A 17,159-nucleotide genomic window follows, 5' to 3' on the forward strand; every position below is an offset into this window, starting at 1 on the left:
AGAATGTTCCAGATACCCCATAAAGAGACAGGCATAGCTGGGGCCCATGCGGATATCCATAGCCACACATTGTATTTGGAGGAACTGAGACGAGTTTAAGGAGAAATTGTTCAGTGTGAGAGCAAGTTCAGTCAGACAGAGTAGACTAGTCGTGGATGGGGATTGTTCGGGCCTCTGTTCGAGGAAGAAGCGGCGAGCCCTCAGACCATCCCGGTGATGGATGGAGGTGTTGAGGGATTGGACATCCATGGTGAAGTGGAGGCTGTTGGGGCCAGGGAACTGGAAACTGTTAAGATGATGTAGAGAGTGAGAGGAATCACGGATGTAAGTGGGAAGAGACTGGACAAGGGGAGAGAGAATGGCGTCAAGATAGCAAGAAACGATTTCCGTGGGGCAGAAATAGGCTGACACTGTCCGTCTGCCGGGACAGTCCTGTTTGTGGATTTAGGGTAGGAGGTAGATGTGGGCCGTCCGAGGTTGGGAGACTATGAGTTTGGAAGCTGTGGAGGGAAGTTCTCCAGAGGAGATGAGGCCAGTGACAGTCCTGGAAACAATGGCTTGATGTTCCATGATGGGGTCATGGTCCAGGGGGAGGTAGGAGGAAGTGTCTGCGAGTTGACGCTCAGCCTCTGCGAGTTAGAGGTCAGTACACCAGACAACAACAGCACCACCCTTGTCAGTGGGTTTGATGACAATATCAGGGTTGGACCTGAGAGAATGGAGTGCAGCATGTTCAGAGAGAGACAGGTTAGATTGGGTGAGAGGAGCAGAGAAATTGAGATGACTGACGTCACGCCGACAGTTCTCAATGATAAGATCGAGAGCAGGTAAAAATCCAGAGGGAAGGGTCCAGGTGGAGGGAGAATATTGGAGGCGGGTAAAATGATCAATTGAATGGGGAGAGGACTCTTTGTTGCAGCTTGCGTTCCTTTGCATCTGAAAGAAAGAGACAACGTTTTTTGTTGAGGAGTCGGATGAGACGAAGAATAAAATGAAGATGGGGGCAAGGACAGCTTCTAAATAGGGTGTGTCGGTGCTGCTGGAGGGAGAGGTCGAGTGTGTTCATATTTAAGATAATCAGATGGGGACAATCAATGGGTGTACATGCATAACATCCACTGCAGCGGTTCAATGATATACCTCACCGCCACCAAATCAAGGACAATTGGTGATGAATAATAAATACCGACCTAGCCAGCCAACTGCCAAACCCCAGGAATGAATAAAAGAATGTGCCAGAAACAAAAGAATATTCAGATTTTTCAACTCTAAACCAACAAAGCTGGCCCAAAACAACTGAGCCTACAACCCTTCAGATGTGAACAGGACAAGGTCTGGAGGAATTGTCAGGCCTCTAAGCTCTCTGAATTTATGAACTCAGAGACTTGAAGAAGGAGAAAATGTAGCTGTTAATAAATATTTTACTGCAATTATGTTGCGTTAAGAGTGGAGGGAAAAGTAGTACAAGTGTGTTCGTCATACCAAGAGTTAATGTGAGACTGGAGAATACGACTGCCCACAGTGTGCTGGAAAGGGTAACATAACAGGATACCTAGAACAGGCAGGTTAGGGCATGGGACAGGCATGATCAGGAGACTTGAGTAGATGCCAGCAGGGAGATAGCTCTGATTCTGGCCTATAATTTATACACAACCGCACACACACGCTCATACCGTTATGTGTTGCTAACAAACAGTTACTGTTCAACATCACAAACCTCTGACCCTCTTTGTGAGATCTACTGATCAGAGCTCTTACAACACAAAGTATCCAAGCTTAGTGACGATAAAAACAAGGAGGGAAATTGTGTGGTGGAGAAAACACAGAGAAGTTGCAGAGGGAGGTGGATTGGCTGAGTGTGTGGGAAAGAACATGGCAGATGGAATAAAAGGTGCCGAAATGTAGAACGTTTCAGCTTCGTAATAGAAACTAACATCGATAAGCATTAGTAAGGTTACACTTATAAATGGGTCTTTTTCCAAATGGCAGGCAGTGACGAGTGGAGTACCGCAGGGATCGGTGCTGGGACCCCAGCTTTTGACAATATACATTAATGATTTAGATGAGGGAACTAAATGTATTATCTCCAAATTTGCAGATGACAGAAAGCTGGGCGGGAGGGTGAGCTGTGAGTGGGATGCAGCAATGCTTCAGTGTGATATGGACAAGCTGAGTAAGTGGGAAAATGCATGGCAGATGTAGTGTAATATGGATAAATGTGAGGTTATCCATTTTGGTAGCAAACTCAGGAAGGCATATTATTGTCTGAATGGCTATAAATTGAGTAAGGGGAATGTACAATAAGTGTCCTCGTACACCAGTCGCTGAAGGTAAGCATGCAGGTGCAGCAGGTGGTAATGAAGGCAAATTGTATGTTGACCTTCATAACAAGAGGATTCGAGGACAGGAGCAGGGATATCTTGCTACAATTATACAGGGCCTTGGTGAGACCACACCTGAAATACTGTGTGCAGTTTTTTGCCTTCTTATCTGAGGAAGGATGTTCTTGCTACAGAGGGAGTTCAGCGAAGATTTACCAGGCTGTTTCCTGGGATGGCCGGATGGACATATGAGGTGAAATTGAGTCGGTTAAGAATATATTCGCTGGAGATCAGAAGAATGATGGGGATCTTATAGAAAACTGCAAAATTCTAACAGGACTAAGCGGCTTAGATGCTGGAAGGACGTTCCCGATGGTGCGGCAGTCCAGAAGCAGGGGTTAAAATCTGACGATACGGGGTAGACCAATTAGGACTCAGATGAAGAGACATTTTTTCAACCAGAGAGTGCTGAGCCTATGGAATTCGCTACCACAGAAAGTAGTTGAGGCCAAAACATTGCATATTTTCTAGAAGGAGTTAGATATAGCTCTCGAGGCGAAAGTGATCAAAGGATATGGGGAGAGAACGGGAGCAGGTTATTGATTTGGATGATTAGCCATGATCATAATGAATAGCGGAGCAGGCTCGAAAGGACGAATGGCCTACTCCTGCTCCTAGTTTCTATGTTTCTTTGTTTCTATACGGGACATTGCTCAGCTCATGCCTGGTGCACTGCGGCAGCTTGGACCTCTATGTTCAAAGCGTCTATGGGAAGCCTTTTCTATATCTCAAAAGGGGTTTTAAAGGTGGGCCTCCTCTTTCCGCCTCACCATTAGATTGTGGAAACTTTGGGGAGCAGTTAAGCTGTCGAAATCCGTAATGGATGACGAATTGAGTGAAGCCTTTACTGGTGAATTGCGGGCCATTAACGGACACCACCTCGTCCAGCAGACCAACGGGCTTTCCAGGTTGTTGGACCTGTTGAACTTTCCTCGCGCAAAAAAAAAATTACTTCCTAAATTAAAATAGTTATCGAATGATTTCAGAACATCCTCAACCTTACCTGAAGGTTCATTTATTCCTTGGCTCACAATGACGTCATCGATTACCGGACCTTCTGATTCCAATATTGTTTTCACTCCGTCAGCCTCTATCTCCTTATCTAACCCTAAAGTTATCGTATATCTTTAAAAATTGTCCGCCAAAGCCACCAATACAGCGCCGGATCTGCCCATTTGGTCTGCAAGTGTGGATCTGGTAGCTCTGATTTATTATCCATGACTGTTTTTTTTTCCAGCAGAGGGAATAACAGATTTAATTGTTGTTGCACTTTTAAAGATCTCTCTGCAGCAAACGTTTAGTTCACTTGCCCCCGCGATTTTCTGCTTTTGGCGGGCTCTAGGAGCGATCCCGGACCCGATCTTAAAGTGATCTATTTTATTTGCAGCAACTCTTTGTATTGACCCTTTGTTCCTTCCAGACTATTTCCCAGATTGTTCAACTGATCAAATGTTATTTCCGGCTTTCACTCAGGCGTTAAACGTGTTTTTCTTTTCCCAACGGTTCTCGGCCGCCGACTCTGGATTCGGACTGGGCGCGGTGATTAAAGAAATGGACTGTTCTGTCTGAATAATGCCCTCAATACTTTTAAATATCAGTTCAGCCTTTGTACCGAAATTATATATTATTTAGCTTGCTCACCCTTGCGATCTGGCTAGATTCTTTGACTCTGTATTGGATGGGGTTTCCCAATGGGGGGACCCTGCTGCAGTCCTTCAGCTGCACAATGGATTTCTCTTCTGCCCTAAAGCCTCCAGTTCTGCAATGGGGTTTCTTCTTAGGGGGTCTCCACCTGTTCCCTTCACTTATGGCGGCTTCCTCAGGTCAGGGAGTGGTTGTTTTAGTCTTTCAGATTTCGGAGTCTTTTCCCAGCTTGCCTTGAGTTCTGGGTTCGGCCATGAGTTGCCACCAAGTTGTAAGGGTTTTGTCCATTGGTCTCACGAAGATGGTTCAGACTATTGAACAGTCACTGTTTATTGGTAACACATAGATCTGTACAAAAGCACCAGTACAGCCCAGGCTAAGTGCTATCTCCATGCGGTTTTCTACACATGCCTCTAGTTCATGTCTGTCCGATATCCGAACCTGTCTGTCCCTGGTCTACTGTCATGTGACTCTTTACATCACACTACGGCTGTGCTGTTTTCCAGTCCCATATTAACCCTTGCTATGTGAAACAACCTTATTCTACAGTTCGAACTCAGCTCCATCATCGCATCCACTAATATCCAATGCACATGGCTGAGACCTAATTATTCAGTCATCTGGCACCCCACTAATTACAGCCTGCTAAGTTGAACATGTCACCTTTCTTCCTACTCTCTGTTGTCGGTCCATTAACCTATTAATTTTCCATGCTAATATATTACGCCAAATACCATAATTCCTAAGTTTGCGTAATGACCTTTAAAGATATTTTATCGGATGCTTTCTGAAAATCCAAAGTTAGTAGCTTCAATTGTGTTCCCTTTAACCCCCACATAATTGCATCCTCAAAAATGCTGATAAGATTGCCATATTCAATTTCCTCTTTAAAAATCTGCATTGAGTTTATTGAATAACGTTATGATTTTCCAATTGTTCTATTAGCACATCCCGAATGGAAAATAAATGATCATTTTGCCTGGCAGTGATGTGAAGCTAATAGTTCCCCGTTTTCTTTCTTCCACCCTTCCTTAATATCGGGGTTTGTTACCGTCCAGTCCTTCGGAACTGTTCTGGATTCTAAGTAATAATGAAAGATCGAATCCAATTCATCCGCTTTGTTTGCAACTACCTCCTCTGTAATACTCTATGCTGCAAGTGGGAAGGTCCGGAAGATTGCTTCCCACTTTACCCATGGATGTCTCCAGTACGGTTTATTTGCTTGTACAGATTTACACAAGTTCCTTAAATTCACTTGATATTTGGGCTCACGTTGATTCTGAATCGTTTTTGAGCCATTTCCCCATTCCCCATTATAAATTCACCTTTCTCTGTGTCCAATGGTTCAATGTTTAATCTCACGATTGATTTTTTTTTCATCTGCATAATTTATAGAAATGTTTACAAACTGTTTTAAAGTTAGCAGTTGGTGTAATGTCATATTCTCCTTGCTGCATCTTGTAAATCGTAGGCCCTCTTTTGGTGAACTCTAAAAGCTTTCCCTTCTAGGAGTTTGTTACCATGGGATGGCGACCCGCTCCTGTCCGTCACGGTTGCGCAATTCTTCTTTTGCCGCGGGGCTGATGTACGTTAAAGGGATGTGGACGTGTTAAAAAGTGTGCAGTAATTCTTTTAATGATAACTGTGGTTTGTCCACGATCAGATCTTTAAAAGTGGTGCCTCAATCTACATTTGGCAGCTTGCATTCCATATCTATTTGTTTGATATTTTGAGTCGTCACCCGAGATTCAGAGTAAACCAAATCACTTACAAAAACAAAATCTAAATTTCTACCATATTATTTTCACTCTCCCGTAGAAACAATTTTCTATACGATTATTAATTAAACCTTCCTCATTGCGCACTGCTGGGTCTAAAAATGGATCTAAACTAGATCCAGAACCCTTGATGGGTCGTTGGCATACTGATCCACAGAATTATCAAGTATACATTGAGGCACATTTTCTCTGGGATTTCATTCTGTTGATGAATTTCAATGGCAGGTGTTTCGTAGACTGACCAGCTCAGTTTTGCCATTGCCGTTCTGTACGCTGAAGCGGAAGCACTTTGTTTGTTAAGTGACTGTAATTAACGCCAAATGTTATCCAAGCTGCTTTCCTCAGCTGGGAACGGATTGTTCTATAAAGGGCGTCACTTAAGGATCTCAGATACATTCCAATGGGAACTGCAAAAAAGAGCAGGAGGCGAATATTCTTCTAAAGAATGGGACGGCCAATAATTCTACAGATCAAGGATATTTACTATCCCGTGCTCGTAGCCATCGGTACTCCTGGTAAGTCAGTATTTCCTGCTGTCTGATAGTTGTTGAATATCTCACTGTTAATGATTCTGTAACAGAATAAGAATCTCATCCTTGCCTTGTCATTTATCCAGCGGGATAACTTGGTGAATATAAGCAGAAATTTAGGAGTCCATCTCGCCGGTGAATTGGCCTGCTGGTCGGTAGATTGGGAGAATCGGTTTCCTCTCTATGATAAGAGATGCCGAGGCTTATTTGCGCCACTCCAGTAGTTTAACAGATCATAAAATCAACTGTCTTTATTTATTGACTCCTGGGATGTGGGCTTCGCTGGCAAGTTCGGCATTTTTTGCCGATTGATGATGGTTGAAGTGGTTGGAGGTGATCTTTCCATCATTTCTTGGTCTGTTAATCCCTGACTACTTCCCTGACTGCACTCTCTTGGTTCAATTGGCATGGATGGATTCCTCAAGGGAAAACCTTTTCAACTAACTTGCTGGAGTTTTTTTTAAAGAGGTAACAGAGACGGTTGATAAGGTCACCACTGTTGATATTGTGTTCATGGGCTTCCGGAAGCCATTTGATACAATGCCACACAACAGACTTGTGAGCATGTTTGCAGCTCATGCAATAAAAGGAACAGTAACAACATGGAACGGAACTTGCTGAGCGAAAGAAGTCAGACATTTTGGTGAATGGGTTTTTTTTTAGGGCTGGTTGAATGTTTATACTGGCGCTTCCCAGGTTCAGTGTTGGGGCACTTCCTTTCCTTGATATGTATTAATGACGTAAACTCTTGTGTATAGGGCAAAATCTAAAACATTGCAGATATATAAAACCTTCAGGTATTGTGAAATGTGAGGAGGATGGTGTAGAACGTCAAAGGGGCGTAGCAGGTTGGTGGAATGGCCAGACATGTGGCACATTAAGTTCAATGTAGAGTGATGTGAACTGATAGGAAGAAAATGGAGGGACATCATAAAGTAAAGTGCACAACTCTAAAGTGTGTGGAGGGATAGAAGGACTTGGGCGTGTGTGTTGATTAAGTAACTAAAGCTGAAAAAAGATATTTTGTCAAAAACTTTTGCCTTGTACTCATAATGACAATCGCAAGACGACCAAAGTCAGGGAAGCAACAACTATTTTCTGTATGACAAGAGAGTGCTAATTGGCTGGCAAGTGGACTCTGAATGGTAGAGGCGTTTCCAGGGAGAAAGCGCCATTAGACGCTGACTGAATTGTTTAAAATCTGAAACCACGCAGCTTAGCTCTCATTCGTCAAGGCGTTGCCCCGAGGAAAGAAGGGACGAATCGTTATCACTTCTTTTGTTTCGTTCAAACAGGCGCAAAGCGTGTCCATGTTTTTTTTTTTTCTGGCTGGCAATAACACTGCTCTGGGTATTGATATATGTAGCTATTTGCACACACAGTGGCGCCACACTGCGAGCCCAACTCACAGCCTTAAATTGGTTGTCAGCATAATTTTTCTCACTGAAGAATATTTAGCAAATGTTGTCCAATCGCAGAATCATCTTTAAATTGCACACTGTGTGTTGAGTTTTCCAAGTACGGGCTGGTTGGGTACGGTCTATACCTTGCCCGTTGTGAACAGCAGAAGGGAGATGCTGCTTGATAGGAGACCTACTAGCATGTCACTTCTGCTGTCGGAACCGGAAAGGTACAGACTGTACTCTAAAAGCCCGTGCTTGCAGAACTCAAAGCACAGTGTCCAACATGAGATGTGATTCTGCGATTTGACAACGTTTGCTAAAAATTACCCTGGCATTGTTATTCATGCAATTGTCCACATGAGTGCAAGATGAAAAGCTTCGACAAAATGTCTTGTTTCAACAGTATTCAAGTTCTGAACTACTAAGCGACTATTTGATCACGAATATTGAATGGAACAGGGCATGTTGTCAGTGCTGTGTAGTATGCTTGGCTTTATCAATAGATTACAATAGCAAGGAGTTAATGTTGCATTTGTACAAGGCCTCAGTTCAGCCTCAGCTACAGTATTGTGCCCAGTTCTGGGCGACACGCTTCAGGGAGGATGAGAAGGCATTCGAGAGTGTGCAGAACAGATTGACTAGAATGCTTCCAGGGATGAGCAAATTTGGTTATGAAGATACATTGGAGAAGTTAGGACTGTTTTCCTAAAGAAAAGACGGTTGAGAGCAGATTTGATGGAGGTATTCTAAATCATGAGGCGGCTGGACATAGTAGATACGGACATGTTGTTCCACTCGTGAATGAATCTAGAAAGAGAGGGAACAAGTGTGAAGTAATTACTAAAAGAAGCAAAAGTGATGTGAGGAGACACATTTTCATGCAGCGAGTGCTCGGGTTTGGAGTGCACTGCCCGAGACTGTGGGGAAGGCCGATTCAATTGAATCACTCAAAGTGTATTGGACTGGTATCTGAAAAGGAAGAATGTGCAAAGGGGGTGGGGTGGGGGGGCGGGGGGGCGGCGTGGGGGGTGGGGGGGTGTGGTGTGTGGTGGGGGGTGGTGGGGGGGGGTCGGTGTGGCGCGGGGGGTAGGTGGATGGGATTGGGGCGGGGGACGTGGGGTGCAGGTAATGATAATAGGTGGGTGTCTCATTCGGATAACTGGTGCAGAAACGATGGACCGAATGGTCCCCTTCTGCACCATAACAATTCTGTGATTCTGCGCGATACTTTTTTTATTTAATCATAGCCAGAGTATCGATTGCAAGTGCTTCTCTTCCCTCTCCTGTGCCGTTAACTCTGATACTGAAACTACTCCAAGGATCTGTCCCTGTACGCTTCCTATTTCCCATCAACATGCTGCCCCTCGTCGACGTCCTAAAACGTAGCAATTGGATTCAGATGAGCAGGGATTCAATCAGGAGTTCACCAAGGCTCCTTCGGCAGCATCTCCCAAATGCACGACCATCTACAAGGACAAGGGCAACAGACCCGTGGGAACAACACCACCTAGAAGTTCCCCTCCAAAACTCAGATCATTCTGACTTGGAGGGGTATCGCCATTCCTTCACTGCCCCACGGTCAAAATTCTCCCTCCCTAACAGCACTGTGTGTGCACCTACACCACATGCACTGCAGCAGAACAAGAAGTTGGCTCACCATCACCTTCTCAATGACAACAAGGGACGGGCAACAAATGCTGGTCTAGCCAGCGAGGCACACATAATATGAATGAATAAAAAATGTCCGCTGATGACACCCAGCTCTGCCTCTCAATCAATTCACTCGAATGCTCCACCTTAACTGAATCATCAGGCTGCTTATCCCACATCCAAGACGGAATCCTCATAAATTTCCTCACAGGAAATATCGGGAAGCCAGAAGTGATTGTCTCTGGCCCCTTTAAAACTCCATTCCCTAACTTTGACTCATTTCCCCTGCTGAGACATTTTCTGGGGCTAAACAAGGCTTTTTGCAAACTGGGTCTTAGATTTGACCCAGAGATGATCTTCAGACCGCACATCTAAACCATCTCGTGAACAGTCTTTACCCATCCCTGCAACTTTGCCCGACTTGGCCTCGTCTCAGCTGGTCTGCTTTTGAAATGCTCATTCTCGCCTTTAATACCTGCAGACTTTGCGATTCCATTGCACACCTGGCCGGCCTCCTACATTCTGCCTCCCAGAAACTTGTTGTCACCCAAATCTCTGCTTCCCGAATCCTTAACCACAGCAAGTGGTGTTCACATATGATGCCTGTGCTTGCTGACCTGAACCATCTCCCAGTTAAACAATGCCTCGATTTTAAAATCCTCAGCCTTCTTTGCAAACCCCTACGTTCTCTCTTCCCCTCTCTCTGACCCCCATTACCCCCTGGTCTCGCCCACTGTAAACCTGAAATCCCCTCCAGCCCCACAGACCGCGGCGATATTTCCGATCTTCTAAATGTGGCATCTTGGACATCCCCAGTTGTAATTGTTCCATCATTCGTACCCGTATCTTTAGTGCTTAGGTCCTGCTCTCTGAATTTCCCGCCACAATCCTCCCTGCCTCTCTACATCTCTTCCACATTTCAAGATACTCCTTAAAGTTTCACTCTTTGACCAAGCTTTCAGCCATCGTCCTAAATGCTCCCCACGTGTTCCCTGTCTCGTTTGCTTTCATGACACTCCTTTGAAGGCGCTATATAAATATACATGTTATTGTTGCTGCTTAGTCCCTATCTTTCTTGAATCGCACAGGTATGGAAGATATGTCGACTTTATTTTTGCATTTTAATGGTGTTAATCGTGGAAGTCAATTCATTGTAGAAAAATGACAGATGATTCATTCATGTTTTACAATATAGCGCCATGTCGGTAACCCTCCACCACCAACCACAGTCAACCACTCCCCTCCCCCCGCTGCACCCCGCGATCCCAGCCCCCCGGCCCCTGCCATTTGTTCTCAGCGTCTGGGTCTCGATGGTGTGAGTCGTTCTCTTTCACCATCCCCTTCTGGAATCCGCCCGAGCCTGTTACCATCTGAATGAAATGTGTGTGAAGGGCATTCAGTGTTCAATAAATTATTTGATTCTAAAGAAATGTTATCAATACTGGCCGAATATTCAAAAACAAAACCGTGCAACCCAATTCTAAGTGGGAACACATCTGTACTTTGCCCCACTATTTGAGACCAGATGATTCTGAATGCCCCCGTTAGGTAACTCTTCTCCCTCTTTGTCACAGTGAACGTTTTGACAATAGTGACACTCTACGGAGGAAATTGCCAACTTTCCAAAAGTATCTCTATCTATATGGTGGCCATGGCAGCTGGGGATCTACTGGCCAGGCTCATCTATAGAATTGCACATCAAATTTTCTGGGAACGCTTTCCGCATTCATTTTATTTTAGGGATTGAAGCTGGGCAAATGGTAGAGGTATCAGTCGGGGAGCATGATGCAGATAGTGATCATAACTACGTTAGTTTCAAGGTCGTTATGGAAAAGACAAGGATGGGCCGGAGATCAGAGTTCTAAACTGGGGGAAGGCCAATTTTAATAAGATCATTTGATTTGGCCAGAGTGGACTGGGAACAGCTATTTTTAGGTAAATCCGCACCAAAGCAGTGGTATTCATTCCAAGAGGAAACAGGGAGAGTACATGGCCGACATATTCCAGTAAAGGCAGAGGGTGAGGCCAACAAATCCAGGGAACCTGGATGTCGAGGGATATGAAGAATTGGATAAAAAGGAAAAGGGCCGTTTTTGGCATGTACCGAGGGCTCAAAACAGCGGATGCCCTAGAGGAGCACAGAATGTGTAGAGGGTGGTACTGGTGCGGGTTGGGGCTCAAAAAATAAAAAAGGAGAGCAAAAAGGGGGCATGAAAAAGCATTGGCTGGTTAAATAAAGGAAAATCTTGCCAGCTCTTTATGAGTAAGAGGATAACTAGGGAAAGACTAGGGCCCATTAACGATCATATTGGTAATTTGTGTATGAATCCGGAAGACGGAGATAGGGCTCTAAATGAACAGTTTGTTTCGGTGTTCACAAGTGAGAGGGACGACGTGGGTATAGAAATCAGGCAGAAGGACTGTGATATAATTAAATAAATTTGCATAAAAAGGGAGGGCGTTACAAGTGGTCTTGCAGTCTTAAACGTAGATAAACCTGCAGGCCAGGGTGAAACGTATCGCAAATTGTTGAATTAGGCAAGGGAGAAGATAGCAGGGGCAATGGCAATAATTTTCAATAACTCTCCAGAGAGGTGCCAGAGGATTGGAGGACATCCAATGTGGTACCGTTATTCAAGAAGGGAGGAACTGAAAAACCAGGGAACTATATGCTAGCAAGTCTAATCTCAGTGGTAGGGAAACTATTAGAAGTAATTCCGAGGGGCAGAATTAATCTACACTTATAGAGGCGGGGATTGATCAAGGACAGCCGGCATGGCTTTGTTAAGTGGTTATGTTTGACCAATTTGATTGAATTTTTTTAAGAGGTGATCATGTGTATAGATGAGGGCAATGCGTTTGACTTGCACTTCAGCAAGGTCTCGCATGGGAGACTGATAACGAAGATAAGAGCCCATGCGATCCCAGGCAGTTTCGTGAATTAGATTAAAGGCAGGAAGTAGGGTGTGAGGGGTGTTTTTGTGACTGGATGCCTGTATCCAGTGGGGTTCCACATGGATGGGTGTTGGGTCCCTTGGTGTTTATGGTACGTAGAAAGAATTTGGACTTGAACTTAGGTGGGTTGATCATTAAGTTCGCGGATGACACTAAAATTTGTGGGGTGGTAATCAGTGAGGAGGGTAGCCTTAGAGTACAGGAGGATATAGACGGGCTGTTCAGTGGCAAATGGAATTTAATCTGGAAAAATATGAGGATATGCAATTTGGCAGGGCAAACTAGGCACAGGAATGCACAATGAATGGTCGGACCCTGAGAAGTACCAAGGTGTGCATGAACGCCGGTACCTTATATAACCAGACAGGTAGATAAGGTGGTTAGAAGGCATACAAGATACTTTATTTTATTAGCCAAGGCATAGAATGGAACAGCAGGGAGGTTATTCTGGGACTGTCTAAAACGCTGGTTAGGCCAGAGCAAGAGTATTGCCTGGAGTCCTGGAATCCTGATTATCGGAAGGGTGTGATTGAACAAGAAAGGGTGCAGATGAGGTTTAGACTAATGTTGCTTGGGATGGAGAGATTTAGTTATGAGGAGAGATTGGATAGATTGGGCTTATTTTCCCTGGAGCAGAGGAGATTGAGGGGGGCATGTATGAGGTGTATAAAATTATGAGGGACATAGAGAGGGTAGGCAGAAAGGAACATTTCCCCTTGGTGGAGGGACAATAACCAGGGGGCATAGATTTAGGGTAAGGGCCAAGAGGAAGACGTTTTTCACCCAGAGGGTGGTGGGAATTTGGAACTCACTGCCTGAACGTGGTGTGGAGGCAGAAACCCTCGTAATATTTAAGAAGAATTTGGATGTGCACCTTCAATGCCAAGGCATAGAAGGCTATGGGCCTAGGAAAATGAGATTAAAATAGTTGGCTACCTGACTCGATGGTCCGAAGGGCCTTCTTCTGCGCTGTAGACCTCTATGTCTCTATGAATCTCTCGCTGTCCTCGGTCCGACGATCTTCAGCTGCTTCATCAATGACCTTCCTTCCATCATAAGCTCAGAAGTGGGGATGTTCGCTGATGCATGCACAAAGCTCAGCACCGTTCGTGAATCCTCAGATACTGAAGCAGTCCATGTCCAAATGCAGCAAGGCTTGGGCAATATCCAGGCTTGGGCTGACAAGTGGAATTAACATTCACGCCACACAAGTGTCAGGCAATGACCATCTCCCACAGGAAAGAACCCAACCATTGCCCTTTGATTTTCAATTTCATTACCATCACTGAACCCACTATCAACATCCTGGGGGTTACCATTGACCAGAAGCTGAACTGGACTAGCCATGTAAATACTGTGGCTACAAAGTCAGGGGCTATGAATTGTACGACGAGTAACTGACGACCTGACTCCCCAAAGCCTCTCCGCCATCTGCAAGGCACAATTCAGGAGCGTGCGGGAATTCTCCCCACTTTCCTGGATGAGTGCAGCTCCAACAACACTCAAGAAGTTTGACATCGCCCAGGACAAAGCAACGTCATTGATTGGCACCACACCCATAAACATTCACCCCGTCCAACACCGATGCACAGTAGCAGCAGTGTGTACTATCTACAAGATGCACAGCAGGAATTCACCAAGGCTCCTTCGACGGCACCTTCAAACCTAGCACCACTGCCATCTAGAAAGACAGAGGCCGCAGATAAATGGGAACACACCCACCTGGAAGCTCCCCTCCAAGTCACTCACGATCCTGACTTGGAAATATATCGCCGTTCCTTCACTGTCGTTGGTTCAAAATCTTGTTACTTCCTTCGTAGCCGTGGTTTGAGTGTACCATCACCACATGGACTATAGCGTTTCAAGGATGCAGCTCACCACGACCTTCTCAAGACCACTAGGAATGGATAATAAATGCTGGCCCGGCTAGCGACCCTCACATCCCTTGAATGAAGGAAACAAAGTCGCCACTTTCGGTTATCTCTCCAGCACAGACTGAACTGGACTGATTTTGTGAACCCTGTGGGGAACAGTTAAGGACCTATAGTTGAGAATAGTCACTGCGCTGTGGCCCTCTCTTCCCCAGTGCTGGTTACCAGTGAATGCGCTGTGAATCGGGCTTGGATTCCTTTCCTGTGCTGAAACTGTAAACTGTGATGACCAGAGGTTTAATGTCATGAATGGAACCAATCCTCAATAATGTTGAGCAATTAATACTCCAGACAGTTTATATGGACTGAGCCATTGAGACATTTGTTGGGAACAGACTGAAAATAATGGATTGTTGGTTGTAGCAAATCACACCGTTCGTTGATACGATGCGGTTAACAAAAAGCTTCGCGGGGCTTAAGACGAGTATATTTGGTTAAATCGGCATATTGGACCAGGTATTTAAAGTGCTAGGGCAAGTGACCAGGTATCGGTTTAAGTGAGGAGAAATAGACTTTGGGAGAGGATGCCAGGGTGTAGATCCGAGACATCTGAAGACAAGTCCAACAATGGTGTAGTGAAAGAATTACGGGATGAAGGAGCCAGAACATGAGGAATACAGAACTCCCAGAAGATTGCAGACAAGGGGGAGATCACAGACGACGGCAGGGGCAGGGCCATGGAAGGATTTGAACACGGGGATGAAAATAATCCATTCTAGACTTTGGTCGACCGAGAGTAAACTTTCAACGAGCACTGGTGTTGCATGAATGGGCCTCAGTGCTAGCTACATTCAGGGCAACACGGCTTCCTCTGATATTCCGTTTCAGGAGAGTAGACGATAGAAGGCGGGTAGGGTAGCAATGCACTAGCCAAGTCTGGAGCTGACATAAACATGACGGGAGAGGTTAGCAGCAGGAATGTCGATGCTGGGTGACATTCTGTAATCGATGCGATCGAGACGATATGTGGTCAGAAGTTCATTATGCTGCATATCCTGCATACGGCGCCTTTTGTGCCTTTTAAAAGTACCTAATCAGTTTTGTCGCACAGGGGCCCATTGGGGACATGCAAGCACGTGAGCTTTGACGTTTGGAGAATCTCAACATGAAGGAAAACATGGCGACGTGGCGTTTAAACTAAGCATAATGATAGGGAATGAATGAAGCCCATTCAGAATATAAGTTATACAGCTATTGAAGTATATGTGTTTTAATCAGGTTCTTGAACATTGAAGTGAACCATTGTCTTATTGAGAGCCCACTCACTTTTATTACATTTGAAATACAGTTAAAAGTCGTAATTGCAGAATCTCGCAATGATCTTTCTTCGGGGGGAATTCAAATCTTACATGTTTTACTTCAAGTGAAATACTATGAACACATTTCCACATATTGTTCTCACTCCTTCTACATTGTAACCTATAGAATTCTGCAGTACATAACTCTAGAATTGCTAAATTCAATATCATATAACGATTATTTCATTTACGTACCATTATTGAATGCTAATAATTTCCCTTAAAGAACAAATTGCTCTCCACACCACCACTCCCCACCCCATTCGCAAAAAAACTATTATCGCATTAACTTGCTGTTCAACAGATTTTCTCAATCTTGATTAAGATAATTGTATTTGTACTAATTCCTGTTTTATAAACCTTGCTCTTCTCCTGTATCATTGCTGCCTATTAAAATGATGATGCACGCAAAATGATTTCATTTCCACACGTTATGAAACGAGTAAAGTTTTCTGCAGTTTATGAATCAGTGTGCAATAGCATACCTTTAAATAAGTTTCATATCACTTCATCCTGAAACTGGCCCTTGCTGCAGGGTCAGTGCTGGCCCGATAGCCTCGTGTTATTTCAAATTGACATATTCTTCGCTACTTAGCAGGCGATGGATAAAAATAGCAGCTACTATAATGCAAGGAGAAAACAATATGATACAATATGGAAGAACTTCATGACAGTCTTTTTAAATTCTATATGAGAAGGTCTTCCAGTCTGCATTACCTGTTAGGAGGCATTCCAGTACTTTCCGGTTATCCTTTCGAGATGGATGGGTCTGTTGGCCTTTAACTAGAATCTCTCCTGCAATGTGCCTGCCATTTGGGCAACACCCACCAGTAAAATCCATTCTTCTCTGGTGGGAAGGTGCAAAGGCACAACCATCTCCTGCAGAAATGTGTTAATTAACTTGTTTAACTGCACTTTATTGACATTCACTGGATTTTTAATTGAAATAGGGTAGATATACTTTGGCGAGTTGTGCTCAGGTGATTAACATAAGGAGGGAGGGAAGCAGCACACTGCTTCCATAATTTGAAGGATCAGTAACGAACGCCCACAGATAAGAGGATGTAAGGAATTTAGAGCTGACAGAAGAACCAATCCCTTTGCCGAGAGAATATTTGAGGCTGTCGAATTTAAGGAGGCAGAGGTTATATCTCAGATCTCCCCGACAGCTTTTATGCTGGCTACATTGCTACTGCCTGTGACGCTTTCTGATGCCCAATGCTAGTGCCTATTTTCAGGCAGAACTTCAGATCCCAGCTGAATCCAAGATGGGCGAGCGCAGACTCCCGAGGGCAAGTCCAATGAGCGAAATGAAGGCTGCGGAAGAGGGGACACAAACCCTTTTTATGACAATAGCTGCCATATTCACGTAAGTTTTTTTTAACGTCGCAAGACTTTTAAAGAATGCAGGTGTTTTGGTGAGCGAATGGATGAGCGGTTCAGTGGGTGACTGGCTGAGTCTGTGAGTGGGTAGTCGGGTCGAGTTTATTAACTGGTCGGCTGAGCTTTCCGATACGGCGGGCAGTCCAGTCGGGTGTATAGACGGATCAGCTGAGCAGTCCAGTCGGGTGTATAGATGGATCAGCTGA

At 44.7% G+C, this 17,159-nt stretch overlaps 1 protein-coding gene across 1 annotated transcript in view; it reads left to right on the plus strand.

Moving 5' to 3' along the window:
• LOC144672033 (NACHT, LRR and PYD domains-containing protein 3-like) overlaps positions 1-17,159 on the plus strand; it is a 1,181,600-nt gene that overhangs the window by 1,064,501 nt on the left and 99,940 nt on the right. The gene's annotated exons all lie outside the window — the stretch shown is intronic.

This window comes from Cetorhinus maximus, chromosome 35 (genome assembly GCF_964194155.1).
Source record: "Cetorhinus maximus chromosome 35, sCetMax3.hap1.1, whole genome shotgun sequence".
NCBI classification, from domain to species: domain Eukaryota; kingdom Metazoa; phylum Chordata; class Chondrichthyes; order Lamniformes; family Cetorhinidae; genus Cetorhinus; species Cetorhinus maximus.